The sequence below is a fragment of the Crinia signifera genome, chromosome 6, assembly GCF_055691185.1.
Source record: "Crinia signifera chromosome 6, ASM5569118v1, whole genome shotgun sequence".
Lineage (NCBI taxonomy): Eukaryota > Metazoa > Chordata > Amphibia > Anura > Myobatrachidae > Crinia > Crinia signifera.
Genome location: NC_139222.1, coordinates 217,818,114 through 217,846,079, shown reverse-complemented (window position 1 = coordinate 217,846,079; position 27,966 = coordinate 217,818,114). Strand labels below are relative to the sequence as shown.

At 48.6% G+C, this 27,966-nt stretch overlaps 11 non-coding genes and 4 pseudogenes across 11 annotated transcripts; all 15 read right to left on the bottom strand.

Moving 5' to 3' along the window:
- Positions 1-1,146: 1,146 nt before the first annotated feature.
- On the bottom strand, positions 1,147-1,322 carry LOC146012652 (U2 spliceosomal RNA; annotated as a pseudogene).
- Positions 1,323-4,907: 3,585 nt separating this feature from the next.
- On the bottom strand, positions 4,908-5,043 carry LOC146012741 (U2 spliceosomal RNA; annotated as a pseudogene).
- A 1,387-nt stretch (positions 5,044-6,430) lies between these two features.
- Positions 6,431-6,621, bottom strand: LOC146012574 (U2 spliceosomal RNA). The gene has a single exon (XR_014445733.1). It is a non-coding gene; the product is annotated as a U2 spliceosomal RNA (small nuclear RNA).
- A 1,386-nt stretch (positions 6,622-8,007) lies between these two features.
- On the bottom strand, positions 8,008-8,198 carry LOC146012573 (U2 spliceosomal RNA). The gene has a single exon (XR_014445732.1). It is a non-coding gene; the product is annotated as a U2 spliceosomal RNA (small nuclear RNA).
- A 1,387-nt stretch (positions 8,199-9,585) lies between these two features.
- Positions 9,586-9,776, bottom strand: LOC146012220 (U2 spliceosomal RNA). The gene has a single exon (XR_014445391.1). It is a non-coding gene; the product is annotated as a U2 spliceosomal RNA (small nuclear RNA).
- Positions 9,777-11,162: 1,386 nt separating this feature from the next.
- Positions 11,163-11,353, bottom strand: LOC146012219 (U2 spliceosomal RNA). Its single transcript, XR_014445390.1, has one exon. It is a non-coding gene; the product is annotated as a U2 spliceosomal RNA (small nuclear RNA).
- A 1,387-nt stretch (positions 11,354-12,740) lies between these two features.
- Positions 12,741-12,916, bottom strand: LOC146012651 (U2 spliceosomal RNA; annotated as a pseudogene).
- A 3,585-nt stretch (positions 12,917-16,501) lies between these two features.
- Positions 16,502-16,637, bottom strand: LOC146012740 (U2 spliceosomal RNA; annotated as a pseudogene).
- Positions 16,638-18,024: 1,387 nt separating this feature from the next.
- LOC146012571 (U2 spliceosomal RNA) lies at positions 18,025-18,215 on the bottom strand. The gene has a single exon (XR_014445730.1). It is a non-coding gene; the product is annotated as a U2 spliceosomal RNA (small nuclear RNA).
- Positions 18,216-19,602: 1,387 nt separating this feature from the next.
- Positions 19,603-19,793, bottom strand: LOC146012569 (U2 spliceosomal RNA). Its single transcript, XR_014445729.1, has one exon. It is a non-coding gene; the product is annotated as a U2 spliceosomal RNA (small nuclear RNA).
- A 1,387-nt stretch (positions 19,794-21,180) lies between these two features.
- Positions 21,181-21,371, bottom strand: LOC146012218 (U2 spliceosomal RNA). The gene has a single exon (XR_014445389.1). It is a non-coding gene; the product is annotated as a U2 spliceosomal RNA (small nuclear RNA).
- A 1,387-nt stretch (positions 21,372-22,758) lies between these two features.
- LOC146012217 (U2 spliceosomal RNA) lies at positions 22,759-22,949 on the bottom strand. The gene has a single exon (XR_014445388.1). It is a non-coding gene; the product is annotated as a U2 spliceosomal RNA (small nuclear RNA).
- A 1,387-nt stretch (positions 22,950-24,336) lies between these two features.
- On the bottom strand, positions 24,337-24,527 carry LOC146012215 (U2 spliceosomal RNA). Its single transcript, XR_014445386.1, has one exon. It is a non-coding gene; the product is annotated as a U2 spliceosomal RNA (small nuclear RNA).
- Positions 24,528-25,914: 1,387 nt separating this feature from the next.
- Positions 25,915-26,105, bottom strand: LOC146012214 (U2 spliceosomal RNA). The gene has a single exon (XR_014445385.1). It is a non-coding gene; the product is annotated as a U2 spliceosomal RNA (small nuclear RNA).
- A 1,388-nt stretch (positions 26,106-27,493) lies between these two features.
- LOC146012212 (U2 spliceosomal RNA) lies at positions 27,494-27,684 on the bottom strand. The gene has a single exon (XR_014445384.1). It is a non-coding gene; the product is annotated as a U2 spliceosomal RNA (small nuclear RNA).
- Between the last annotated feature and the right edge of the window lie 282 nt (positions 27,685-27,966).

Genomic DNA, 27,966 nt, shown 5'->3' with positions numbered 1-27,966 from the left:
CTCAGCTGGGTAGGAGGCCGAATTTGCATGTGCTCCGCCCCGTCTGTTGACGTCGCGTCAACTACAGACACACACCCACTAGGCAGACGACCAACAGGCAAGCAGCAGCAGCCAGCTGTCTCCTCGCTCTTTGCTGCTGCATGCCTGTGTCCCTGACGAACTGCTGCTGACTAAATCAATCAGCTAGCTGCTGCAGAGGAGAAGGAGGAATCTTGCAACATCAGTTGCAATGACGGCTTTCCTGTTTTGAGCCCATTCAGCAGCAGTAGTAGACAGTCAGATGGACAGGCATTCATGAGGCAGGACCCTTTGTGTGACATCACAATCTGCCCTCTATGACATCACAAGCTGCTCACTCGGAATCCGGCGGAACCTGACAGCCAGACAGTCACTTGGAACAGACAGGCAGACAGGACAGTCATGTGTAGGTGAGCTGGGTGGGCCAATGTTTTCTTTTATTGGCAGTTACCACCCAAATGATGGTCCGAAGAAGGTAAGTGATACTTTTTCTAAATCCCCCTCTCAATGATCATCAATTGTTGGGCTCGGAAAAAAATGGAAGAGGAAAAAAAATTCCCAAAACAAAAGAGAGAAAAGAGGAAAAAAAAATCCCAAAACAAAAGAGAGAGAAAAGAGAGCGCAAAAAGAAAAGAAAAAAAATATAAGAGATCAAGAAAAAAAAAAGGAAAAAAACAAACAAACAAAAAACAAGCCATTTCAAATGGAGAGGGAGGGGGGGTCCAAAAATGCCATTGCTGTGATCCAGTTGATGTTTCCGTGGTAAGATCGTAGGTAAGTCACATAGTCTTTGCATATTTATTGGGAGGTCGCAGCGATTGATAAGTCCTTTAATTTAGGCAGGCTTCCGGTCTTTTGGCTAGGCCGCATATGCTGATATCAAGTGTAGTGTCACGTAAAAATATTTAACTGCCTCGATTCCAGAAAGTACAATTCAAGGAGTCAAGAAATAGTCACAAAATGATACACTGGAGGCAGGATTTCAAAGTATTTATGCACAAGGGTTAAACCTTGAAGCAGCAAATGCATGCATTTCTAAATACAAAGTTAGTACAAAGGTGCACAAACAATTGATACTCCAAATCAAGTGCCAGGAATGGAAATAGTCTATTTTTGGATAACAGATTAGGAAGGTGCACCGGTCCTGGAAGTACTGCAATACCAGGTCAATGCGTGGAGTGGACAGAGCAAGCTCTTCTTCCATCTCCCTGTTCTAAAAATCCATTTAATATATGGCCCCCAGATAGGGGGCGTATCAGATATTAAACTGATAAGAACAGATGAGTTTGAAGAAACTCAGGGAGCCCGAGGTGTGCTCCCACCACCACCAGTGACGTGACTAAACGCGTGCACAGGGGGCAGCCGTACAGAACTTGTGGCCCTCTCCCAAAGGAGAAAGGCCCCATGGTTCCCCTGACCTCCCTCAGCCATAAGGCCGAGGAAGGAAAAAAGGGATCGGTGGGTCCTCTTTGCCTAAGCTTAGAGAGACCCGCGTTTCCTCCACCCCCGGAAGGGTTTCGGACGGTGGGTCCTCCGCACCCGAAGGTTTGGAGGAACCCGCTTAGGCTTCCCTCCGCCTTGCGGCTCGGGGTTGCCCTCGAGGGAACCGGGACTCTCCCCAAAAGGTGAAGAGTCCCAGTCACGTTTGGGGAACGGAAGGCCCGTTAGGGACAGCCGCACTACCCAAATGAAAAAACGTGACAAACTAACGAAAAACGTGGAGTGCAAAACGTGCAAATCATAAAAAGAAAAGAATAAGGCCCTAGCCAGAAGGCCGGGGGGGGTGTGAAAAATTGTCCTACCCCATCCAAAAGGACAGGGTAAGGACGTGAAGCGCTAACCTAAAGGGAAGTGCGCAGTGCAAGTGCCATTCGTGCAAGGTGACTTGGGATCACCCGTGCATGTCCGGCACCCCCGAGTTTCCCCGGGGGCACAGTGCAGCCTCGGACTCCAGGCAGCCAGCCAGTCAGCGTCCGACCAAGTGTTTCTCCGTCTCACCAGCAGGCACTTTCCAGCCCCCGGCATGGGAATGGGTACTCCACTGGGCTTTTCGAAAGACTCCCTTAGGGGCTGCACCCCCCTCGGAAGAGCAATCTACTCAGTCCCAGTGTTTCTCCGCTCCCAGGGTTAAGATACTAGGCTGAGCTTTTCGCTGTGCCCAGGTTGGATCCTTCCCAACCTGGACCAATCTACTCGGTCTCAGCTTTTCTCCGCTCCCTGGGAATGGATACTAAACTGAGCCTTTCGCTGTCTCATTCTTCGGGGGCTACGAACCCCGTCAAGAGAGTCAAACTACTAAGCCCAGTGTTTCTCCCCCCCTCCTACCAGTGGGTTTACGGAGCCTCCTACCACTGGCAGAGGTGAAGATACTTAGTGAGACTTTTCACTACTCCCGGGAAAAAAACAGAGGGGTCCCACACCCTCCGCCCATCAGAGCAGCTACTCAGTCCCACCTTTCTCTATTCTCTGCCAGAGGCCAGTCCATACCCAACTGATAAGAACAGATGAGTTTGAGTTTGAAGAAACTCAGGGAGCCCGAGGTGTGCTCCCACCACCACCAGTGACGTGACTAAACGCGTGCAAAGGGGGCAGCCGTACGAACGTTTGGACCCTCTCCCAAAGGAGAAAGGCCCCATGGTTCCCCTAACCCCCCTCAACCATAAGGCCGAGGAAGGGAAAAAAGGGATCGGTGGGTCCTCTTCGCCGAAGCTCAGAGGGACCCGCGTTTCCTCCACCCCCGGAAGGGTTTCGGACGGTGGGTCCTCCGCACCCGAAGGTTTGGAGGGACCCGCTTAGGCTTCCCTCCGCCTTGCGGCTCGGGGTTGCCCTCGAGGGAACCGGGACTCTCCCCAAAAGGTGAAGAGTCCCAGTCACGTTTGGGGAACGGAAGGCCCGTTAGGGACAGCCGCACTACCCAAATGAAAAAAACGTGACAAACTAACGAAAAACGTGGAGTGCAAAACGTGCAAATCATAAAAAGAAAAGAATAAGGCCCTAGCCAGAAGGCCGGGGGGGGTGTGAAAAATTGTCCTACTCCATCCAAAAGGACAGGGTAAGGACGTGAAGCGCTAACCTAAAGGGAAGTGCGCAGTGCAAGTGCCATTCGTGCAAGGTGACTTGGGATCACCCGTGCATGTCCGGCACCCCCGAGTTTCCCCGGGGGCACAGTGCAGCCTCGGACTCCAGGCAGCCAGCCAGTCAGCGTCCGACCAAGTGTTTCTCCGTCTCACCAGCAGGTACTTTCCAGCCCCTGGCATGGGAATGGGTACTCCACTGGGCTTTTCGAAAGACTCCCTTAGGGGCTGCACCCCCCTCGGAAGAGCAATCTACTCAGTCCCAGTGTTTCTCCGCTCCCAGGGTTAAGATACTCGGCTGAGCTTTTCGCGGTCTCCCCATCAGAGGCTACGAACCTCTGGAACAGGAGCCATCTACTCAGTCCCAGCCTTTCTCCGCTCCCTGGGAATGGATACTAGACTGAGCCTTTCGCTGTCTCATCCTTCGGGGGCTACGAACCCCGTCAAGAGAGTCAAACTACTAAGCCCAGTGTTTCTCCCCCCTCCTACCAGTGGGTTTACGGAGCCTCCTACCACTGGCAGAGGTGAAGATACTTAGTGAGACTTTTCACTACTCCCGGGAAAAAACAGAGGGGTCCCACACCCTCCGCCCATCAGAGCAGCTACTCAGTCTCACCTTTCTCTATTCTCTGCCAGAGGCCAGTCCATACCCAACTGATAAGAACAGATGAGTTTGAAGAAACTCAGGAGCCCGAGGTGTGCTCCCTACCACCAGTGCTGTGCCTAAACACGTGCAAAAGCGGCCGTGCGATCGAGTGGGCTTATCTCCCGAAGGAGACGGGCCCCGTTTTTCCCCTAACCCCTCTCAGCCATAAGGCCGACAAGGGGAAAATAGGGAACGGTGGGTCCTCTTCGCCGAAGCTTAGAGAGACCCTCATTCCTCAACCCCCGAAAGGGTTAGGACGGTGGGTCCTCCGCAGCCCATGCTTTGGAGAGACCCGCAGTGGACTTCCCTCTGCCTTGCGGCTCGGGGTCGTCCTCGGGGGGACCGAAGCTCTCCCCAAAAGGCGAGAGCTTCGGCACATTGGGGAAATGGAAGGCCCGTAAGGGACGACCACACAACCCAAAAAAAACGTGACACACTACAAAAAACAGAAAACGTGAAAAGTGCACGAACGTGAAGAGGAAGAGAAATAAATAATAAAGAGGACCCCAGCCAGAAGGCCGGGGTGGGGGTGTGAAAAATTGTCCTACCCCATCCAAAAGGACGAGGTAAGGACGTGAAGCGCTAACCTAGAGGGGAAGTGCGCAGTGCTAGTGCCATACTAGTGCATGGTGATTTTGGGATCACCCGTGCATGTTCGGCACCCCCGAGTTTCCCCGGGGGCACAGTGCAGCCTCGGACTCCAAGCAGCCAGCCAGTCAGCGTCCGACCAAGTGTTTCTCCGTCTCAACAGCAGGCACTTTCCAGCCCCTGGCATGGGAATGGGTACTCCACTGGGCCTTTCGAAAGACTCCCTTAGGGGCTGCACCCCCTCCGGAAGAGCAATCTACTCAGTCCCAGTGTTTCTCCGCTCCCAGGGTTAAGGTACTAAGCTGGGCCTTTCGCGGTCTCCCCCTCAGAGGCTTGCGATCCTCTGGAACAGGAGCCATCTACTCAGTCCCAACCTTTCTCCGCTCCCTGGGAATGGATACTCGACTGAGCCTTTCGCTGTCTCATCCTTCGGGGGCTACAAACCCCGTCAAGAGAGTCAAACTACTAGGCCCAGTGTTTCTCCCCCCCTCTTACCAGTGGATTTACGGAAACAACACCTCCTACCAAAGGCAGAGGTGAAGATACTCAGTGAGACTTTTCACTGCTCCCGGGAAAAAACAGAGGGGTCCCACACCCTCCGCCCATCAGAGCAGCTACTCAGTCCCACCTTTCTCTATTCTCTGCCAGAGGCCAGTCCATACCCACTGATAAGAACAGATACTACACTTGATCTTAGCCAAAAGGCCGAGAAGCGATAACCCGAATGGGGTCCCAGCAAAGCGCGCGAACCGGAATTCGGCCACCAACACTGGTGGAGAAGAGATCAGCACCACGGACACATCTAACACACACACATCACTTCTTTGTCGTTGCAGTCTGAAAGATACCTGGCTGTACGGCAGGTGTGAATAGGACTTGAAGTGCTGGACAGGGACCGGAGGACGAGTAGCCATCCAACTGATTTTGTGATTAGGTCGTCGGCGGGCGGGCAGGGAGCCTCAGCTGGGTAGGAGGCCGAACTTGCATGTGCTCCGCCCCGTCTGTTGACGTCGCGTCAACTACAGACACACACCCACTAGGCAGACGACCAACAGGCAAGCAGCAGCAGCCAGCTGTCTCCTCGCTCTTTGCTGCTGCATGCCTGTGTCCCTGACGAACTGCTGCTGACTAAATCAATCAGCTAGCTGCTGCAGAGGAGAAGGAGGAATCTTGCAACATCAGTTGCAATGACGGCTTTCCTGTTTTGAGCCCATTCAGCAGCAGTAGTAGACAGTCAGATGGACAGGCATTCATGAGGCAGGACCCTTTGTGTGACATCACAATCTGCCCTCTATGACATCACAAGCTGCTCACTCGGAATCCGGCGGAACCTGACAGCCAGACAGTCACTTGGAACAGACAGGCAGACAGGACAGTCATGTGTAGGTGAGCTGGGTGGGCCAATGTTTTCTTTTATTGGCAGTTACCACCCAAATGATGGTCCGAAGAAGGTAAGTGATACTTTTTCTAAATCCCCCTCTCAATGATCATCAATTGTTGGGCTCGGAAAAAAATGGAAGAGGAAAAAAAATTCCCAAAACAAAAGAGAGAAAGGAGGAAAAAAAAATCCCAAAACAAAAGAGAGAGAAAAGAGAGCGCAAAAAGAAAAGAAAAAAAATATAAGAGATCAAGAAAAAAAAAAGGAAAAAAACAAACAAACAAAAAACAAGCCATTTCAAATGGAGAGGGAGGGGGGGTCCAAAAATGCCATTGCTGTGATCCAGTTGATGTTTCCGTGGTAAGATCGTAGGTAAGTCACATAGTCTTTGCATATTTATTGGGAGGTCGCAGCGATTGATAAGTCCTTTAATTTAGGCAGGCTTCCGGTCTTTTGGCTAGGCCGCATATGCTGATATCAAGTGTAGTGTCACGTAAAAATATTTAACTGCCTCGATTCCAGAAAGTACAATTCAAGGAGTCAAGAAATAGTCACAAAATGATACACTGGAGGCAGGATTTCAAAGTATTTATGCACAAGGGTTAAACCTTGAAGCAGCAAATGCATGCATTTCTAAATACAAAGTTAGTACAAAGGTGCACAAACAATTGATACTCCAAATCAAGTGCCAGGAATGGAAATAGTCTATTTTTGGATAACAGATTAGGAAGGTGCACCGGTCCTGGAAGTACTGCAATACCAGGTCAATGCGTGGAGTGGACAGAGCAAGCTCTTCTTCCATCTCCCTGTTCTAAAAATCCATTTAATATATGGCCCCCAGATAGGGGGCGTATCAGATATTAAACTGATAAGAACAGATACTACACTGGATCTTAGCCAAAAGGCCGAGAAGCGATAACCCGAATGGGGTCCCAGCAAAGCGCGCGAACCGGAATTCGGCCACCAACACTGGTGGAGAAGAGATCAGCACCACGGACACATCTAACACACACACATCACTTCTTTGTCGTTGCAGTCTGAAAGATACCTGGCTGTACGGCAGGTGTGAATAGGACTTGAAGTGCTGGACAGGGACCGGAGGACGAGTAGCCATCCAACTGATTTTGTGATTAGGTCGTCGGCGGGCGGGCAGGGAGCCTCAGCTGGGTAGGAGGCCGAACTTGCATGTGCTCCGCCCCGTCTGTTGACGTCGCGTCAACTACAGACACACACCCACTAGGCAGACGACCAACAGGCAAGCAGCAGCAGCCAGCTGTCTCCTCGCTCTTTGCTGCTGCATGCCTGTGTCCCTGACGAACTGCTGCTGACTAAATCAATCAGCTAGCTGCTGCAGAGGAGAAGGAGGAATCTTGCAACATCAGTTGCAATGACGGCTTTCCTGTTTTGAGCCCATTCAGCAGCAGTAGTAGACAGTCAGATGGACAGGCATTCATGAGGCAGGACCCTTTGTGTGACATCACAATCTGCCCTCTATGACATCACAAGCTGCTCACTCGGAATCCGGCGGAACCTGACAGCCAGACAGTCACTTGGAACAGACAGGCAGACAGGACAGTCATGTGTAGGTGAGCTGGGTGGGCCAATGTTTTCTTTTATTGGCAGTTACCACCCAAATGATGGTCCGAAGAAGGTAAGTGATACTTTTTCTAAATCCCCCTCTCAATGATCATCAATTGTTGGGCTCGGAAAAAAATGGAAGAGGAAAAAAAATTCCCAAAACAAAAGAGAGAAAAGAGGAAAAAAAATCCCAAAACAAAAGAGAGAGAAAAGAGAGCGCAAAAAGAAAAGAAAAAAAATATAAGAGATCAAGAAAAAAAAAAGGAAAAAAACAAACAAACAAAAAACAAGCCATTTCAAATGGAGAGGGAGGGGGGGTCCAAAAATGCCATTGCTGTGATCCAGTTGATGTTTCCGTGGTAAGATCGTAGGTAAGTCACATAGTCTTTGCATATTTATTGGGAGGTCGCAGCGATTGATAAGTCCTTTAATTTAGGCAGGCTTCCGGTCTTTTGGCTAGGCCGCATATGCTGATATCAAGTGTAGTGTCACGTAAAAATATTTAACTGCCTCGATTCCAGAAAGTACAATTCAAGGAGTCAAGAAATAGTCACAAAATGATACACTGGAGGCAGGATTTCAAAGTATTTATGCACAAGGGTTAAACCTTGAAGCAGCAAATGCATGCATTTCTAAATACAAAGTTAGTACAAAGGTGCACAAACAATTGATACTCCAAATCAAGTGCCAGGAATGGAAATAGTCTATTTTTGGATAACAGATTAGGAAGGTGCACCGGTCCTGGAAGTACTGCAATACCAGGTCAATGCGTGGAGTGGACAGAGCAAGCTCTTCTTCCATCTCCCTGTTCTAAAAATCCATTTAATATATGGCCCCCAGATAGGGGGCGTATCAGATATTAAACTGATAAGAACAGATACTACACTGGATCTTAGCCAAAAGGCCGAGAAGCGATAACCCGAATGGGGTCCCAGCAAAGCGCGCGAACCGGAATTCGGCCACCAACACTGGTGGAGAAGAGATCAGCACCACGGACACATCTAACACACACACATCACTTCTTTGTCGTTGCAGTCTGAAAGATACCTGGCTGTACGGCAGGTGTGAATAGGACTTGAAGTGCTGGACAGGGACCGGAGGACGAGTAGCCATCCAACTGATTTTGTGATTAGGTCGTCGGCGGGCGGGCAGGGAGCCTCAGCTGGGTAGGAGGCCGAACTTGCATGTGCTCCGCCCCGTCTGTTGACGTCACGTCAACTACAGACACACACCCACTAGGCAGACGACCAACAGGCAAGCAGCAGCAGCCAGCTGTCTCCTCGCTCTTTGCTGCTGCATGCCTGTGTCCCTGACGAACTGCTGCTGACTAAATCAATCAGCTAGCTGCTGCAGAGGAGAAGGAGGAATCTTGCAACATCAGTTGCAATGACGGCTTTCCTGTTTTGAGCCCATTCAGCAGCAGTAGTAGACAGTCAGATGGACAGGCATTCATGAGGCAGGACCCTTTGTGTGACATCACAATCTGCCCTCTATGACATCACAAGCTGCTCACTCGGAATCCGGCGGAACCTGACAGCCAGACAGTCACTTGGAACAGACAGGCAGACAGGACAGTCATGTGTAGGTGAGCTGGGTGGGCCAATGTTTTCTTTTATTGGCAGTTACCACCCAAATGATGGTCCGAAGAAGGTAAGTGATACTTTTTCTAAATCCCCCTCTCAATGATCATCAATTGTTGGGCTCGGAAAAAAATGGAAGAGGAAAAAAAATTCCCAAAACAAAAGAGAGAAAAGAGGGAAAAAAAATCCCAAAACAAAAGAGAGAGAAAAGAGAGCGCAAAAAGAAAAGAAAAAAAATATAAGAGATCAAGAAAAAAAAAAGGAAAAAAACAAACAAACAAAAAACAAGCCATTTCAAATGGAGAGGGAGGGGGGGTCCAAAAATGCCATTGCTGTGATCCAGTTGATGTTTCCGTGGTAAGATCGTAGGTAAGTCACATAGTCTTTGCATATTTATTGGGAGGTCGCAGCGATTGATAAGTCCTTTAATTTAGGCAGGCTTCCGGTCTTTTGGCTAGGCCGCATATGCTGATATCAAGTGTAGTGTCACGTAAAAATATTTAACTGCCTCGATTCCAGAAAGTACAATTCAAGGAGTCAAGAAATAGTCACAAAATGATACACTGGAGGCAGGATTTCAAAGTATTTATGCACAAGGGTTAAACCTTGAAGCAGCAAATGCATGCATTTCTAAATACAAAGTTAGTACAAAGGTGCACAAACAATTGATACTCCAAATCAAGTGCCAGGAATGGAAATAGTCTATTTTTGGATAACAGATTAGGAAGGTGCACCGGTCCTGGAAGTACTGCAATACCAGGTCAATGCGTGGAGTGGACAGAGCAAGCTCTTCTTCCATCTCCCTGTTCTAAAAATCCATTTAATATATGGCCCCCAGATAGGGGGCGTATCAGATATTAAACTGATAAGAACAGATACTACACTTGATCTTAGCCAAAAGGCCGAGAAGCGATAACCCGAATGGGGTCCCAGCAAAGCGCGCGAACCGGAATTCGGCCACCAACACTGGTGGAGAAGAGATCAGCACCACGGACACATCTAACACACACACATCACTTCTTTGTCGTTGCAGTCTGAAAGATACCTGGCTGTACGGCAGGTGTGAATAGGACTTGAAGTGCTGGACAGGGACCGGAGGACGAGTAGCCATCCAACTGATTTTGTGATTAGGTCGTCGGCTGGCGGGCAGGGAGCCTCAGCTGGGTAGGAGGCCGAACTTGCATGTGCTCCGCCCCGTCTGTTGACGTCGCGTCAACTACAGACACACACCCACTAGGCAGACGACCAACAGGCAAGCAGCAGCAGCCAGCTGTCTCCTCGCTCTTTGCTGCTGCATGCCTGTGTCCCTGACGAACTGCTGCTGACTAAATCAATCAGCTAGCTGCTGCAGAGGAGAAGGAGGAATCTTGCAACATCAGTTGCAATGACGGCTTTCCTGTTTTGAGCCCATTCAGCAGCAGTAGTAGACAGTCAGATGGACAGGCATTCATGAGGCAGGACCCTTTGTGTGACATCACAATCTGCCCTCTATGACATCACAAGCTGCTCACTCGGAATCCGGCGGAACCTGACAGCCAGACAGTCACTTGGAACAGACAGGCAGACAGGACAGTCATGTGTAGGTGAGCTGGGTGGGCCAATGTTTTCTTTTATTGGCAGTTACCACCCAAATGATGGTCCGAAGAAGGTAAGTGATACTTTTTCTAAATCCCCCTCTCAATGATCATCAATTGTTGGGCTCGGAAAAAAATGGAAGAGGAAAAAAAATTCCCAAAACAAAAGAGAGAAAAGAGGAAAAAAAAATCCCAAAACAAAAGAGAGAGAAAAGAGAGCGCAAAAAGAAAAGAAAAAAAATATAAGAGATCAAGAAAAAAAAAGGAAAAAAACAAACAAACAAAAAACAAGCCATTTCAAATGGAGAGGGAGGGGGGGTCCAAAAATGCCATTGCTGTGATCCAGTTGATGTTTCCGTGGTAAGATCGTAGGTAAGTCACATAGTCTTTGCATATTTATTGGGAGGTCGCAGCGATTGATAAGTCCTTTAATTTAGGCAGGCTTCCGGTCTTTTGGCTAGGCCGCATATGCTGATATCAAGTGTAGTGTCACGTAAAAATATTTAACTGCCTCGATTCCAGAAAGTACAATTCAAGGAGTCAAGAAATAGTCACAAAATGATACACTGGAGGCAGGATTTCAAAGTATTTATGCACAAGGGTTAAACCTTGAAGCAGCAAATGCATGCATTTCTAAATACAAAGTTAGTACAAAGGTGCACAAACAATTGATACTCCAAATCAAGTGCCAGGAATGGAAATAGTCTATTTTTGGATAACAGATTAGGAAGGTGCACCGGTCCTGGAAGTACTGCAATACCAGGTCAATGCGTGGAGTGGACAGAGCAAGCTCTTCTTCCATCTCCCTGTTCTAAAAATCCATTTAATATATGGCCCCCAGATAGGGGGCGTATCAGATATTAAACTGATAAGAACAGATACTACACTTGATCTTAGCCAAAAGGCCGAGAAGCGATAACCCGAATGGGGTCCCAGCAAAGCGCGCGAACCGGAATTCGGCCACCAACACTGGTGGAGAAGAGATCAGCACCACGGACACATCTAACACACACACATCACTTCTTTGTCGTTGCAGTCTGAAAGATACCTGGCTGTACGGCAGGTGTGAATAGGACTTGAAGTGCTGGACAGGGACCGGAGGACGAGTAGCCATCCAACTGATTTTGTGATTAGGTCGTCGGCGGGCGGGCAGGGAGCCTCAGCTGGGTAGGAGGCCGAACTTGCATGTGCTCCGCCCCGTCTGTTGACGTCGCGTCAACTACAGACACACACCCACTAGGCAGACGACCAACAGGCAAGCAGCAGCAGCCAGCTGTCTCCTCGCTCTTTGCTGCTGCATGCCTGTGTCCCTGACGAACTGCTGCTGACTAAATCAATCAGCTAGCTGCTGCAGAGGAGAAGGAGGAATCTTGCAACATCAGTTGCAATGACGGCTTTCCTGTTTTGAGCCCATTCAGCAGCAGTAGTAGACAGTCAGATGGACAGGCATTCATGAGGCAGGACCCTTTGTGTGACATCACAATCTGCCCTCTATGACATCACAAGCTGCTCACTCGGAATCCGGCGGAACCTGACAGCCAGACAGTCACTTGGAACAGACAGGCAGACAGGACAGTCATGTGTAGGTGAGCTGGGTGGGCCAATGTTTTCTTTTATTGGCAGTTACCACCCAAATGATGGTCCGAAGAAGGTAAGTGATACTTTTTCTAAATCCCCCTCTCAATGATCATCAATTGTTGGGCTCGGAAAAAAATGGAAGAGGAAAAAAAATTCCCAAAACAAAAGAGAGAAAAGAGGAAAAAAAAATCCCAAAACAAAAGAGAGAGAAAAGAGAGCGCAAAAAGAAAAGAAAAAAAATATAAGAGATCAAGAAAAAAAAAAGGAAAAAAACAAACAAACAAAAAACAAGCCATTTCAAATGGAGAGGGAGGGGGGGTCCAAAAATGCCATTGCTGTGATCCAGTTGATGTTTCCGTGGTAAGATCGTAGGTAAGTCACATAGTCTTTGCATATTTATTGGGAGGTCGCAGCGATTGATAAGTCCTTTAATTTAGGCAGGCTTCCGGTCTTTTGGCTAGGCCGCATATGCTGATATCAAGTGTAGTGTCACGTAAAAATATTTAACTGCCTCGATTCCAGAAAGTACAATTCAAGGAGTCAAGAAATAGTCACAAAATGATACACTGGAGGCAGGATTTCAAAGTATTTATGCACAAGGGTTAAACCTTGAAGCAGCAAATGCATGCATTTCTAAATACAAAGTTAGTACAAAGGTGCACAAACAATTGATACTCCAAATCAAGTGCCAGGAATGGAAATAGTCTATTTTTGGATAACAGATTAGGAAGGTGCACCGGTCCTGGAAGTACTGCAATACCAGGTCAATGCGTGGAGTGGACAGAGCAAGCTCTTCTTCCATCTCCCTGTTCTAAAAATCCATTTAATATATGGCCCCCAGATAGGGGGCGTATCAGATATTAAACTGATAAGAACAGATGAGTTTGAAGAAACTCAGGGAGCCCGAGGTGTGCTCCCACCACCACCAGTGACGTGACTAAACGCGTGCACAGGGGGCAGCCGTACAGAACTTGTGGCCCTCTCCCAAAGGAGAAAGGCCCCATGGTTCCCCTGACCTCCCTCAGCCATAAGGCCGAGGAAGGAAAAAAGGGATCGGTGGGTCCTCTTTGCCTAAGCTTAGAGAGACCCGCGTTTCCTCCACCCCCGGAAGGGTTTCGGACGGTGGGTCCTCCGCACCCGAAGGTTTGGAGGAACCCGCTTAGGCTTCCCTCCGCCTTGCGGCTCGGGGTTGCCCTCGAGGGAACCGGGACTCTCCCCAAAAGGTGAAGAGTCCCAGTCACGTTTGGGGAACGGAAGGCCCGTTAGGGACAGCCGCACTACCCAAATGAAAAAACGTGACAAACTAACGAAAAACGTGGAGTGCAAAACGTGCAAATCATAAAAAGAAAAGAATAAGGCCCTAGCCAGAAGGCCGGGGGGGGTGTGAAAAATTGTCCTACCCCATCCAAAAGGACAGGGTAAGGACGTGAAGCGCTAACCTAAAGGGAAGTGCGCAGTGCAAGTGCCATTCGTGCAAGGTGACTTGGGATCACCCGTGCATGTCCGGCACCCCCGAGTTTCCCCGGGGGCACAGTGCAGCCTCGGACTCCAGGCAGCCAGCCAGTCAGCGTCCGACCAAGTGTTTCTCCGTCTCACCAGCAGGCACTTTCCAGCCCCCGGCATGGGAATGGGTACTCCACTGGGCTTTTCGAAAGACTCCCTTAGGGGCTGCACCCCCCTCGGAAGAGCAATCTACTCAGTCCCAGTGTTTCTCCGCTCCCAGGGTTAAGATACTAGGCTGAGCTTTTCGCTGTGCCCAGGTTGGATCCTTCCCAACCTGGACCAATCTACTCGGTCTCAGCTTTTCTCCGCTCCCTGGGAATGGATACTAAACTGAGCCTTTCGCTGTCTCATTCTTCGGGGGCTACGAACCCCGTCAAGAGAGTCAAACTACTAAGCCCAGTGTTTCTCCCCCCCTCCTACCAGTGGGTTTACGGAGCCTCCTACCACTGGCAGAGGTGAAGATACTTAGTGAGACTTTTCACTACTCCCGGGAAAAAAACAGAGGGGTCCCACACCCTCCGCCCATCAGAGCAGCTACTCAGTCCCACCTTTCTCTATTCTCTGCCAGAGGCCAGTCCATACCCAACTGATAAGAACAGATGAGTTTGAGTTTGAAGAAACTCAGGGAGCCCGAGGTGTGCTCCCACCACCACCAGTGACGTGACTAAACGCGTGCAAAGGGGGCAGCCGTACGAACGTTTGGACCCTCTCCCAAAGGAGAAAGGCCCCATGGTTCCCCTAACCCCCCTCAACCATAAGGCCGAGGAAGGGAAAAAAGGGATCGGTGGGTCCTCTTCGCCGAAGCTCAGAGGGACCCGCGTTTCCTCCACCCCCGGAAGGGTTTCGGACGGTGGGTCCTCCGCACCCGAAGGTTTGGAGGGACCCGCTTAGGCTTCCCTCCGCCTTGCGGCTCGGGGTTGCCCTCGAGGGAACCGGGACTCTCCCCAAAAGGTGAAGAGTCCCAGTCACGTTTGGGGAACGGAAGGCCCGTTAGGGACAGCCGCACTACCCAAATGAAAAAAACGTGACAAACTAACGAAAAACGTGGAGTGCAAAACGTGCAAATCATAAAAAGAAAAGAATAAGGCCCTAGCCAGAAGGCCGGGGGGGGTGTGAAAAATTGTCCTACTCCATCCAAAAGGACAGGGTAAGGACGTGAAGCGCTAACCTAAAGGGAAGTGCGCAGTGCAAGTGCCATTCGTGCAAGGTGACTTGGGATCACCCGTGCATGTCCGGCACCCCCGAGTTTCCCCGGGGGCACAGTGCAGCCTCGGACTCCAGGCAGCCAGCCAGTCAGCGTCCGACCAAGTGTTTCTCCGTCTCACCAGCAGGTACTTTCCAGCCCCTGGCATGGGAATGGGTACTCCACTGGGCTTTTCGAAAGACTCCCTTAGGGGCTGCACCCCCCTCGGAAGAGCAATCTACTCAGTCCCAGTGTTTCTCCGCTCCCAGGGTTAAGATACTCGGCTGAGCTTTTCGCGGTCTCCCCATCAGAGGCTACGAACCTCTGGAACAGGAGCCATCTACTCAGTCCCAGCCTTTCTCCGCTCCCTGGGAATGGATACTAGACTGAGCCTTTCGCTGTCTCATCCTTCGGGGGCTACGAACCCCGTCAAGAGAGTCAAACTACTAAGCCCAGTGTTTCTCCCCCCTCCTACCAGTGGGTTTACGGAGCCTCCTACCACTGGCAGAGGTGAAGATACTTAGTGAGACTTTTCACTACTCCCGGGAAAAAACAGAGGGGTCCCACACCCTCCGCCCATCAGAGCAGCTACTCAGTCTCACCTTTCTCTATTCTCTGCCAGAGGCCAGTCCATACCCAACTGATAAGAACAGATGAGTTTGAAGAAACTCAGGAGCCCGAGGTGTGCTCCCTACCACCAGTGCTGTGCCTAAACACGTGCAAAAGCGGCCGTGCGATCGAGTGGGCTTATCTCCCGAAGGAGACGGGCCCCGTTTTTCCCCTAACCCCTCTCAGCCATAAGGCCGACAAGGGGAAAATAGGGAACGGTGGGTCCTCTTCGCCGAAGCTTAGAGAGACCCTCATTCCTCAACCCCCGAAAGGGTTAGGACGGTGGGTCCTCCGCAGCCCATGCTTTGGAGAGACCCGCAGTGGACTTCCCTCTGCCTTGCGGCTCGGGGTCGTCCTCGGGGGGACCGAAGCTCTCCCCAAAAGGCGAGAGCTTCGGCACATTGGGGAAATGGAAGGCCCGTAAGGGACGACCACACAACCCAAAAAAAACGTGACACACTACAAAAAACAGAAAACGTGAAAAGTGCACGAACGTGAAGAGGAAGAGAAATAAATAATAAAGAGGACCCCAGCCAGAAGGCCGGGGTGGGGGTGTGAAAAATTGTCCTACCCCATCCAAAAGGACGAGGTAAGGACGTGAAGCGCTAACCTAGAGGGGAAGTGCGCAGTGCTAGTGCCATACTAGTGCATGGTGATTTTGGGATCACCCGTGCATGTTCGGCACCCCCGAGTTTCCCCGGGGGCACAGTGCAGCCTCGGACTCCAAGCAGCCAGCCAGTCAGCGTCCGACCAAGTGTTTCTCCGTCTCAACAGCAGGCGCTTTCCAGCCCCTGGCATGGGAATGGGTACTCCACTGGGCCTTTCGAAAGACTCCCTTAGGGGCTGCACCCCCTCCGGAAGAGCAATCTACTCAGTCCCAGTGTTTCTCCGCTCCCAGGGTTAAGGTACTAAGCTGGGCCTTTCGCGGTCTCCCCCTCAGAGGCTTGCGATCCTCTGGAACAGGAGCCATCTACTCAGTCCCAACCTTTCTCCGCTCCCTGGGAATGGATACTCGACTGAGCCTTTCGCTGTCTCATCCTTCGGGGGCTACAAACCCCGTCAAGAGAGTCAAACTACTAGGCCCAGTGTTTCTCCCCCCCTCTTACCAGTGGATTTACGGAAACAACACCTCCTACCAAAGGCAGAGGTGAAGATACTCAGTGAGACTTTTCACTGCTCCCGGGAAAAAACAGAGGGGTCCCACACCCTCCGCCCATCAGAGCAGCTACTCAGTCCCACCTTTCTCTATTCTCTGCCAGAGGCCAGTCCATACCCACTGATAAGAACAGATACTACACTTGATCTTAGCCAAAAGGCCGAGAAGCGATAACCCGAATGGGGTCCCAGCAAAGCGCGCGAACCGGAATTCGGCCACCAACACTGGTGGAGAAGAGATCAGCACCACGGACACATCTAACACACACACATCACTTCTTTGTCGTTGCAGTCTGAAAGATACCTGGCTGTACGGCAGGTGTGAATAGGACTTGAAGTGCTGGACAGGGACCGGAGGACGAGTAGCCATCCAACTGATTTTGTGATTAGGTCGTCGGCGGGCGGGCAGGGAGCCTCAGCTGGGTAGGAGGCCGAACTTGCATGTGCTCCGCCCCGTCTGTTGACGTCGCGTCAACTACAGACACACACCCACTAGGCAGACGACCAACAGGCAAGCAGCAGCAGCCAGCTGTCTCCTCGCTCTTTGCTGCTGCATGCCTGTGTCCCTGACGAACTGCTGCTGACTAAATCAATCAGCTAGCTGCTGCAGAGGAGAAGGAGGAATCTTGCAACATCAGTTGCAATGACGGCTTTCCTGTTTTGAGCCCATTCAGCAGCAGTAGTAGACAGTCAGATGGACAGGCATTCATGAGGCAGGACCCTTTGTGTGACATCACAATCTGCCCTCTATGACATCACAAGCTGCTCACTCGGAATCCGGCGGAACCTGACAGCCAGACAGTCACTTGGAACAGACAGGCAGACAGGACAGTCATGTGTAGGTGAGCTGGGTGGGCCAATGTTTTCTTTTATTGGCAGTTACCACCCAAATGATGGTCCGAAGAAGGTAAGTGATACTTTTTCTAAATCCCCCTCTCAATGATCATCAATTGTTGGGCTCGGAAAAAAATGGAAGAGGAAAAAAAATTCCCAAAACAAAAGAGAGAAAAGAGGAAAAAAAAATCCCAAAACAAAAGAGAGAGAAAAGAGAGCGCAAAAAGAAAAGAAAAAAAATATAAGAGATCAAGAAAAAAAAAAGGAAAAAAACAAACAAACAAAAAACAAGCCATTTCAAATGGAGAGGGAGGGGGGGTCCAAAAATGCCATTGCTGTGATCCAGTTGATGTTTCCGTGGTAAGATCGTAGGTAAGTCACATAGTCTTTGCATATTTATTGGGAGGTCGCAGCGATTGATAAGTCCTTTAATTTAGGCAGGCTTCCGGTCTTTTGGCTAGGCCGCATATGCTGATATCAAGTGTAGTGTCACGTAAAAATATTTAACTGCCTCGATTCCAGAAAGTACAATTCAAGGAGTCAAGAAATAGTCACAAAATGATACACTGGAGGCAGGATTTCAAAGTATTTATGCACAAGGGTTAAACCTTGAAGCAGCAAATGCATGCATTTCTAAATACAAAGTTAGTACAAAGGTGCACAAACAATTGATACTCCAAATCAAGTGCCAGGAATGGAAATAGTCTATTTTTGGATAACAGATTAGGAAGGTGCACCGGTCCTGGAAGTACTGCAATACCAGGTCAATGCGTGGAGTGGACAGAGCAAGCTCTTCTTCCATCTCCCTGTTCTAAAAATCCATTTAATATATGGCCCCCAGATAGGGGGCGTATCAGATATTAAACTGATAAGAACAGATACTACACTGGATCTTAGCCAAAAGGCCGAGAAGCGATAACCCGAATGGGGTCCCAGCAAAGCGCGCGAACCGGAATTCGGCCACCAACACTGGTGGAGAAGAGATCAGCACCATGGACACATCTAACACACACACATCACTTCTTTGTCGTTGCAGTCTGAAAGATACCTGGCTGTACGGCAGGTGTGAATAGGACTTGAAGTGCTGGACAGGGACCGGAGGACGAGTAGCCATCCAACTGATTTTGTGATTAGGTCGTCGGCGGGCGGGCAGGGAGCCTCAGCTGGGTAGGAGGCCGAACTTGCATGTGCTCCGCCCCGTCTGTTGACGTCGCGTCAACTACAGACACACACCCACTAGGCAGACGACCAACAGGCAAGCAGCAGCAGCCAGCTGTCTCCTCGCTCTTTGCTGCTGCATGCCTGTGTCCCTGACGAACTGCTGCTGACTAAATCAATCAGCTAGCTGCTGCAGAGGAGAAGGAGGAATCTTGCAACATCAGTTGCAATGACGGCTTTCCTGTTTTGAGCCCATTCAGCAGCAGTAGTAGACAGTCAGATGGACAGGCATTCATGAGGCAGGACCCTTTGTGTGACATCACAATCTGCCCTCTATGACATCACAAGCTGCTCACTCGGAATCCGGCGGAACCTGACAGCCAGACAGTCACTTGGAACAGACAGGCAGACAGGACAGTCATGTGTAGGTGAGCTGGGTGGGCCAATGTTTTCTTTTATTGGCAGTTACCACCCAAATGATGGTCCGAAGAAGGTAAGTGATACTTTTTCTAAATCCCCCTCTCAATGATCATCAATTGTTGGGCTCGGAAAAAAATGGAAGAGGAAAAAAAATTCCCAAAACAAAAGAGAGAAAAGAGGAAAAAAAAATCCCAAAACAAAAGAGAGAGAAAAGAGAGCGCAAAAAGAAAAGAAAAAAAATATAAGAGATCAAGAAAAAAAAAAGGAAAAAAACAAACAAACAAAAAACAAGCCATTTCAAATGGAGAGGGAGGGGGGGTCCAAAAATGCCATTGCTGTGATCCAGTTGATGTTTCCGTGGTAAGATCGTAGGTAAGTCACATAGTCTTTGCATATTTATTGGGAGGTCGCAGCGATTGATAAGTCCTTTAATTTAGGCAGGCTTCCGGTCTTTTGGCTAGGCCGCATATGCTGATATCAAGTGTAGTGTCACGTAAAAATATTTAACTGCCTCGATTCCAGAAAGTACAATTCAAGGAGTCAAGAAATAGTCACAAAATGATACACTGGAGGCAGGATTTCAAAGTATTTATGCACAAGGGTTAAACCTTGAAGCAGCAAATGCATGCATTTCTAAATACAAAGTTAGTACAAAGGTGCACAAACAATTGATACTCCAAATCAAGTGCCAGGAATGGAAATAGTCTATTTTTGGATAACAGATTAGGAAGGTGCACCGGTCCTGGAAGTACTGCAATACCAGGTCAATGCGTGGAGTGGACAGAGCAAGCTCTTCTTCCATCTCCCTGTTCTAAAAATCCATTTAATATATGGCCCCCAGATAGGGGGCGTATCAGATATTAAACTGATAAGAACAGATACTACACTGGATCTTAGCCAAAAGGCCGAGAAGCGATAACCCGAATGGGGTCCCAGCAAAGCGCGCGAACCGGAATTCGGCCACCAACACTGGTGGAGAAGAGATCAGCACCACGGACACATCTAACACACACACATCACTTCTTTGTCGTTGCAGTCTGAAAGATACCTGGCTGTACGGCAGGTGTGAATAGGACTTGAAGTGCTGGACAGGGACCGGAGGACGAGTAGCCATCCAACTGATTTTGTGATTAGGTCGTCGGCGGGCGGGCAGGGAGCCTCAGCTGGGTAGGAGGCCGAACTTGCATGTGCTCCGCCCCGTCTGTTGACGTCGCGTCAACTACAGACACACACCCACTAGGCAGACGACCAACAGGCAAGCAGCAGCAGCCAGCTGTCTCCTCGCTCTTTGCTGCTGCATGCCTGTGTCCCTGACGAACTGCTGCTGACTAAATCAATCAGCTAGCTGCTGCAGAGGAGAAGGAGGAATCTTGCAACATCAGTTGCAATGACGGCTTTCCTGTTTTGAGCCCATTCAGCAGCAGTAGTAGACAGTCAGATGGACAGGCATTCATGAGGCAGGACCCTTTGTGTGACATCACAATCTGCCCTCTATGACATCACAAGCTGCTCACTCGGAATCCGGCGGAACCTGACAGCCAGACAGTCACTTGGAACAGACAGGCAGACAGGACAGTCATGTGTAGGTGAGCTGGGTGGGCCAATGTTTTCTTTTATTGGCAGTTACCACCCAAATGATGGTCCGAAGAAGGTAAGTGATACTTTTTCTAAATCCCCCTCTCAATGATCATCAATTGTTGGGCTCGGAAAAAAATGGAAGAGGAAAAAAAATTCCCAAAACAAAAGAGAGAAAAGAGGGAAAAAAAATCCCAAAACAAAAGAGAGAGAAAAGAGAGCGCAAAAAGAAAAGAAAAAAAATATAAGAGATCAAGAAAAAAAAAAGGAAAAAAACAAACAAACAAAAAACAAGCCATTTCAAATGGAGAGGGAGGGGGGGTCCAAAAATGCCATTGCTGTGATCCAGTTGATGTTTCCGTGGTAAGATCGTAGGTAAGTCACATAGTCTTTGCATATTTATTGGGAGGTCGCAGCGATTGATAAGTCCTTTAATTTAGGCAGGCTTCCGGTCTTTTGGCTAGGCCGCATATGCTGATATCAAGTGTAGTGTCACGTAAAAATATTTAACTGCCTCGATTCCAGAAAGTACAATTCAAGGAGTCAAGAAATAGTCACAAAATGATACACTGGAGGCAGGATTTCAAAGTATTTATGCACAAGGGTTAAACCTTGAAGCAGCAAATGCATGCATTTCTAAATACAAAGTTAGTACAAAGGTGCACAAACAATTGATACTCCAAATCAAGTGCCAGGAATGGAAATAGTCTATTTTTGGATAACAGATTAGGAAGGTGCACCGGTCCTGGAAGTACTGCAATACCAGGTCAATGCGTGGAGTGGACAGAGCAAGCTCTTCTTCCATCTCCCTGTTCTAAAAATCCATTTAATATATGGCCCCCAGATAGGGGGCGTATCAGATATTAAACTGATAAGAACAGATACTACACTTGATCTTAGCCAAAAGGCCGAGAAGCGATAACCCGAATGGGGTCCCAGCAAAGCGCGCGAACCGGAATTCGGCCACCAACACTGGTGGAGAAGAGATCAGCACCACGGACACATCTAACACACACACATCACTTCTTTGTCGTTGCAGTCTGAAAGATACCTGGCTGTACGGCAGGTGTGAATAGGACTTGAAGTGCTGGACAGGGACCGGAGGACGAGTAGCCATCCAACTGATTTTGTGATTAGGTCGTCGGCTGGCGGGCAGGGAGCCTCAGCTGGGTAGGAGGCCGAACTTGCATGTGCTCCGCCCCGTCTGTTGACGTCGCGTCAACTACAGACACACACCCACTAGGCAGACGACCAACAGGCAAGCAGCAGCAGCCAGCTGTCTCCTCGCTCTTTGCTGCTGCATGCCTGTGTCCCTGACGAACTGCTGCTGACTAAATCAATCAGCTAGCTGCTGCAGAGGAGAAGGAGGAATCTTGCAACATCAGTTGCAATGACGGCTTTCCTGTTTTGAGCCCATTCAGCAGCAGTAGTAGACAGTCAGATGGACAGGCATTCATGAGGCAGGACCCTTTGTGTGACATCACAATCTGCCCTCTATGACATCACAAGCTGCTCACTCGGAATCCGGCGGAACCTGACAGCCAGACAGTCACTTGGAACAGACAGGCAGACAGGACAGTCATGTGTAGGTGAGCTGGGTGGGCCAATGTTTTCTTTTATTGGCAGTTACCACCCAAATGATGGTCCGAAGAAGGTAAGTGATACTTTTTCTAAATCCCCCTCTCAATGATCATCAATTGTTGGGCTCGGAAAAAAATGGAAGAGGAAAAAAAATTCCCAAAACAAAAGAGAGAAAAGAGGAAAAAAAAATCCCAAAACAAAAGAGAGAGAAAAGAGAGCGCAAAAAGAAAAGAAAAAAAATATAAGAGATCAAGAAAAAAAAAGGAAAAAAACAAACAAACAAAAAACAAGCCATTTCAAATGGAGAGGGAGGGGGGGTCCAAAAATGCCATTGCTGTGATCCAGTTGATGTTTCCGTGGTAAGATCGTAGGTAAGTCACATAGTCTTTGCATATTTATTGGGAGGTCGCAGCGATTGATAAGTCCTTTAATTTAGGCAGGCTTCCGGTCTTTTGGCTAGGCCGCATATGCTGATATCAAGTGTAGTGTCACGTAAAAATATTTAACTGCCTCGATTCCAGAAAGTACAATTCAAGGAGTCAAGAAATAGTCACAAAATGATACACTGGAGGCAGGATTTCAAAGTATTTATGCACAAGGGTTAAACCTTGAAGCAGCAAATGCATGCATTTCTAAATACAAAGTTAGTACAAAAGGTGCACAAACAATTGATACTCCAAATCAAGTGCCAGGAATGGAAATAGTCTATTTTTGGATAACAGATTAGGAAGGTGCACCGGTCCTGGAAGTACTGCAATACCAGGTCAATGCGTGGAGTGGACAGAGCAAGCTCTTCTTCCATCTCCCTGTTCTAAAAATCCATTTAATATATGGCCCCCAGATAGGGGGCGTATCAGATATTAAACTGATAAGAACAGATACTACACTTGATCTTAGCCAAAAGGCCGAGAAGCGATAACCCGAATGGGGTCCCAGCAAAGCGCGCGAACCGGAATTCGGCCACCAACACTGGTGGAGAAGAGATCAGCACCACGGACACATCTAACACACACACATCACTTCTTTGTCGTTGCAGTCTGAAAGATACCTGGCTGTACGGCAGGTGTGAATAGGACTTGAAGTGCTGGACAGGGACCGGAGGACGAGTAGCCATCCAACTGATTTTGTGATTAGGTCGTCGGCGGGCGGGCAGGGAGCCTCAGCTGGGTAGGAGGCCGAACTTGCATGTGCTCCGCCCCGTCTGTTGACGTCGCGTCAACTACAGACACACACCCACTAGGCAGACGACCAACAGGCAAGCAGCAGCAGCCAGCTGTCTCCTCGCTCTTTGCTGCTGCATGCCTGTGTCCCTGACGAACTGCTGCTGACTAAATCAATCAGCTAGCTGCTGCAGAGGAGAAGGAGGAATCTTGCAACATCAGTTGCAATGACGGCTTTCCTGTTTTGAGCCCATTCAGCAGCAGTAGTAGACAGTCAGATGGACAGGCATTCATGAGGCAGGACCCTTTGTGTGACATCACAATCTGCCCTCTATGACATCACAAGCTGCTCACTCGGAATCCGGCGGAACCTGACAGCCAGACAGTCACTTGGAACAGACAGGCAGACAGGACAGTCATGTGTAGGTGAGCTGGGTGGGCCAATGTTTTCTTTTATTGGCAGTTACCACCCAAATGATGGTCCGAAGAAGGTAAGTGATACTTTTTCTAAATCCCCCTCTCAATGATCATCAATTGTTGGGCTCGGAAAAAAATGGAAGAGGAAAAAAAATTCCCAAAACAAAAGAGAGAAAAGAGGAAAAAAAAATCCCAAAACAAAAGAGAGAGAAAAGAGAGCGCAAAAAGAAAAGAAAAAAAATATAAGAGATCAAGAAAAAAAAAAGGAAAAAAACAAACAAACAAAAAACAAGCCATTTCAAATGGAGAGGGAGGGGGGGTCCAAAAATGCCATTGCTGTGATCCAGTTGATGTTTCCGTGGTAAGATCGTAGGTAAGTCACATAGTCTTTGCATATTTATTGGGAGGTCGCAGCGATTGATAAGTCCTTTAATTTTGGCAGGCTTCCGGTCTTTTGGCTAGGCCGCATATGCTGATATCAAGTGTAGTGTCACGTAAAAATATTTAACTGCCTCGATTCCAGAAAGTACAATTCAAGGAGTCAAGAAATAGTCACAAAATGATACACTGGAGGCAGGATTTCAAAGTATTTATGCACAAGGGTTAAACCTTGAAGCAGCAAATGCATGCATTTCTAAATACAAAGTTAGTACAAAGGTGCACAAACAATTGATACTCCAAATCAAGTGCCAGGAATGGAAATAGTCTATTTTTGGATAACAGATTAGGAAGGTGCACCGGTCCTGGAAGTACTGCAATACCAGGTCAATGCGTGGAGTGGACAGAGCAAGCTCTTCTTCCATCTCCCTGTTCTAAAAATCCATTTAATATATGGCCCCCAGATAGGGGGCGTATCAGATATTAAACTGATAAGAACAGATACTACACTTGATCTTAGCCAAAAGGCCGAGAAGCGATAACCCGAATGGGGTCCCAGCAAAGCGCGCGAACCGGAATTCGGCCACCAACACTGGTGGAGAAGAGATCAGCACCACGGACACATCTAACACACACACATCACTTCTTTGTCGTTGCAGTCTGAAAGATACCTGGCTGTACGGCAGGTGTGAATAGGACTTGAAGTGCTGGACAGGGACCGGAGGACGAGTAGCCATCCAACTGATTTTGTGATTAGGTCGTCGGCGGGCGGGCAGGGAGCCTCAGCTGGGTAGGAGGCCGAACTTGCATGTGCTCCGCCCCGTCTGTTGACGTCGCGTCAACTACAGACACACACCCACTAGGCAGACGACCAACAGGCAAGCAGCAGCAGCCAGCTGTCTCCTCGCTCTTTGCTGCTGCATGCCTGTGTCCCTGACGAACTGCTGCTGACTAAATCAATCAGCTAGCTGCTGCAGAGGAGAAGGAGGAATCTTGCAACATCAGTTGCAATGACGGCTTTCCTGTTTTGAGCCCATTCAGCAGCAGTAGTAGACAGTCAGATGGACAGGCATTCATGAGGCAGGACCCTTTGTGTGACATCACAATCTGCCCTCTATGACATCACAAGCTGCTCACTCGGAATCCGGCGGAACCTGACAGCCAGACAGTCACTTGGAACAGACAGGCAGACAGGACAGTCATGTGTAGGTGAGCTGGGTGGGCCAATGTTTTCTTTTATTGGCAGTTACCACCCAAATGATGGTCCGAAGAAGGTAAGTGATACTTTTTCTAAATCCCCCTCTCAATGATCATCAATTGTTGGGCTCGGAAAAAAATGGAAGAGGAAAAAAAATTCCCAAAACAAAAGAGAGAAAAGAGGAAAAAAAAATCCCAAAACAAAAGAGAGAGAAAAGAGAGCGCAAAAAGAAAAGAAAAAAAATATAAGAGATCAAGAAAAAAAAAAGGAAAAAAACAAACAAACAAAAAACAAGCCATTTCAAATGGAGAGGGAGGGGGGGTCCAAAAATGCCATTGCTGTGATCCAGTTGATGTTTCCGTGGTAAGATCGTAGGTAAGTCACATAGTCTTTGCATATTTATTGGGAGGTCGCAGCGATTGATAAGTCCTTTAATTTAGGCAGGCTTCCGGTCTTTTGGCTAGGCCGCATATGCTGATATCAAGTGTAGTGTCACGTAAAAATATTTAACTGCCTCGATTCCAGAAAGTACAATTCAAGGAGTCAAGAAATAGTCACAAAATGATACACTGGAGGCAGGATTTCAAAGTATTTATGCACAAGGGTTAAACCTTGAAGCAGCAAATGCATGCATTTCTAAATACAAAGTTAGTACAAAGGTGCACAAACAATTGATACTCCAAATCAAGTGCCAGGAATGGAAATAGTCTATTTTTGGATAACAGATTAGGAAGGTGCACCGGTCCTGGAAGTACTGCAATACCAGGTCAATGCGTGGAGTGGACAGAGCAAGCTCTTCTTCCATCTCCCTGTTCTAAAAATCCATTTAATATATGGCCCCCAGATAGGGGGCGTATCAGATATTAAACTGATAAGAACAGATACTACACTTGATCTTAGCCAAAAGGCCGAGAAGCGATAACCCGAATGGGGTCCCAGCAAAGCGCGCGAACCGGAATTCGGCCACCAACACTGGTGGAGAAGAGATCAGCACCACGGACACATCTAACACACACACATCACTTCTTTGTCGTTGCAGTCTGAAAGATACCTGGCTGTACGGCAGGTGTGAATAGGACTTGAAGTGCTGGACAGGGACCGGAGGACGAGTAGCCATCCAACTGATTTTGTGATTAGGTCGTCGGCGGGCGGGCAGGGAGCCTCAGCTGGGTAGGAGGCCGAACTTGCATGTGCTCCGCCCCGTCTGTTGACGTCGCGTCAACTACAGACACACACCCACTAGGCAGACGACCAACAGGCAAGCAGCAGCAGCCAGCTGTCTCCTCGCTCTTTGCTGCTGCATGCCTGTGTCCCTGACGAACTGCTGCTGACTAAATCAATCAGCTAGCTGCTGCAGAGGAGAAGGAGGAATCTTGCAACATCAGTTGCAATGACGGCTTTCCTGTTTTGAGCCCATTCAGCAGCAGTAGTAGACAGTCAGATGGACAGGCATTCATGAGGCAGGACCCTTTGTGTGACATCACAATCTGCCCTCTATGACATCACAAGCTGCTCACTCGGAATCCGGCGGAACCTGACAGCCAGACAGTCACTTGGAACAGACAGGCAGACAGGACAGTCATGTGTAGGTGAGCTGGGTGGGCCAATGTTTTCTTTTATTGGCAGTTACCACCCAAATGATGGTCCGAAGAAGGTAAGTGATACTTTTTCTAAATCCCCCTCTCAATGATCATCAATTGTTGGGCTCGGAAAAAAATGGAAGAGGAAAAAAAATTCCCAAAACAAAAGAGAGAAAAGAGGAAAAAAAAATCCCAAAACAAAAGAGAGAGAAAAGAGAGCGCAAAAAGAAAAGAAAAAAAAATATAAGAGATCAAGAAAAAAAAAAGGAAAAAAACAAACAAACAAAAAACAAGCCATTTCAAATGGAGAGGGAGGGGGGGTCCAAAAATGCCATTGCTGTGATCCAGTTGATGTTTCCGTGGTAAGATCGTAGGTAAGTCACATAGTCTTTGCATATTTATTGGGAGGTCGCAGCGATTGATAAGTCCTTTAATTTAGGCAGGCTTCCGGTCTTTTGGCTAGGCCGCATATGCTGATATCAAGTGTAGTGTCACGTAAAAATATTTAACTGCCTCGATTCCAGAAAGTACAATTCAAGGAGTCAAGAAATAGTCACAAAATGATACACTGGAGGCAGGATTTCAAAGTATTTATGCACAAGGGTTAAACCTTGAAGCAGCAAATGCATGCATTTCTAAATACAAAGTTAGTACAAAGGTGCACAAACAATTGATACTCCAAATCAAGTGCCAGGAATGGAAATAGTCTATTTTTGGATAACAGATTAGGAAGGTGCACCGGTCCTGGAAGTACTGCAATACCAGGTCAATGCGTGGAGTGGACAGAGCAAGCTCTTCTTCCATCTCCCTGTTCTAAAAATCCATTTAATATATGGCCCCCAGATAGGGGGCGTATCAGATATTAAACTGATAAGAACAGATACTACACTTGATCTTAGCCAAAAGGCCGAGAAGCGATAACCCGAATGGGGTCCCAGCAAAGCGCGCGAACCGGAATTCGGCCACCAACACTGGTGGAGAAGAGATCAGCACCACGGACACATCTAACACACACACATCACTTCTTTGTCGTTGCAGTCTGAAAGATACCTGGCTGTACGGCAGGTGTGAATAGGACTTGAAGTGCTGGACAGGGACCGGAGGACGAGTAGCCATCCAACTGATTTTGTGATTAGGTCGTCGGCGGGCGGGCAGGGAGCCTCAGCTGGGTAGGAGGCCGAACTTGCATGTGCTCCGCCCC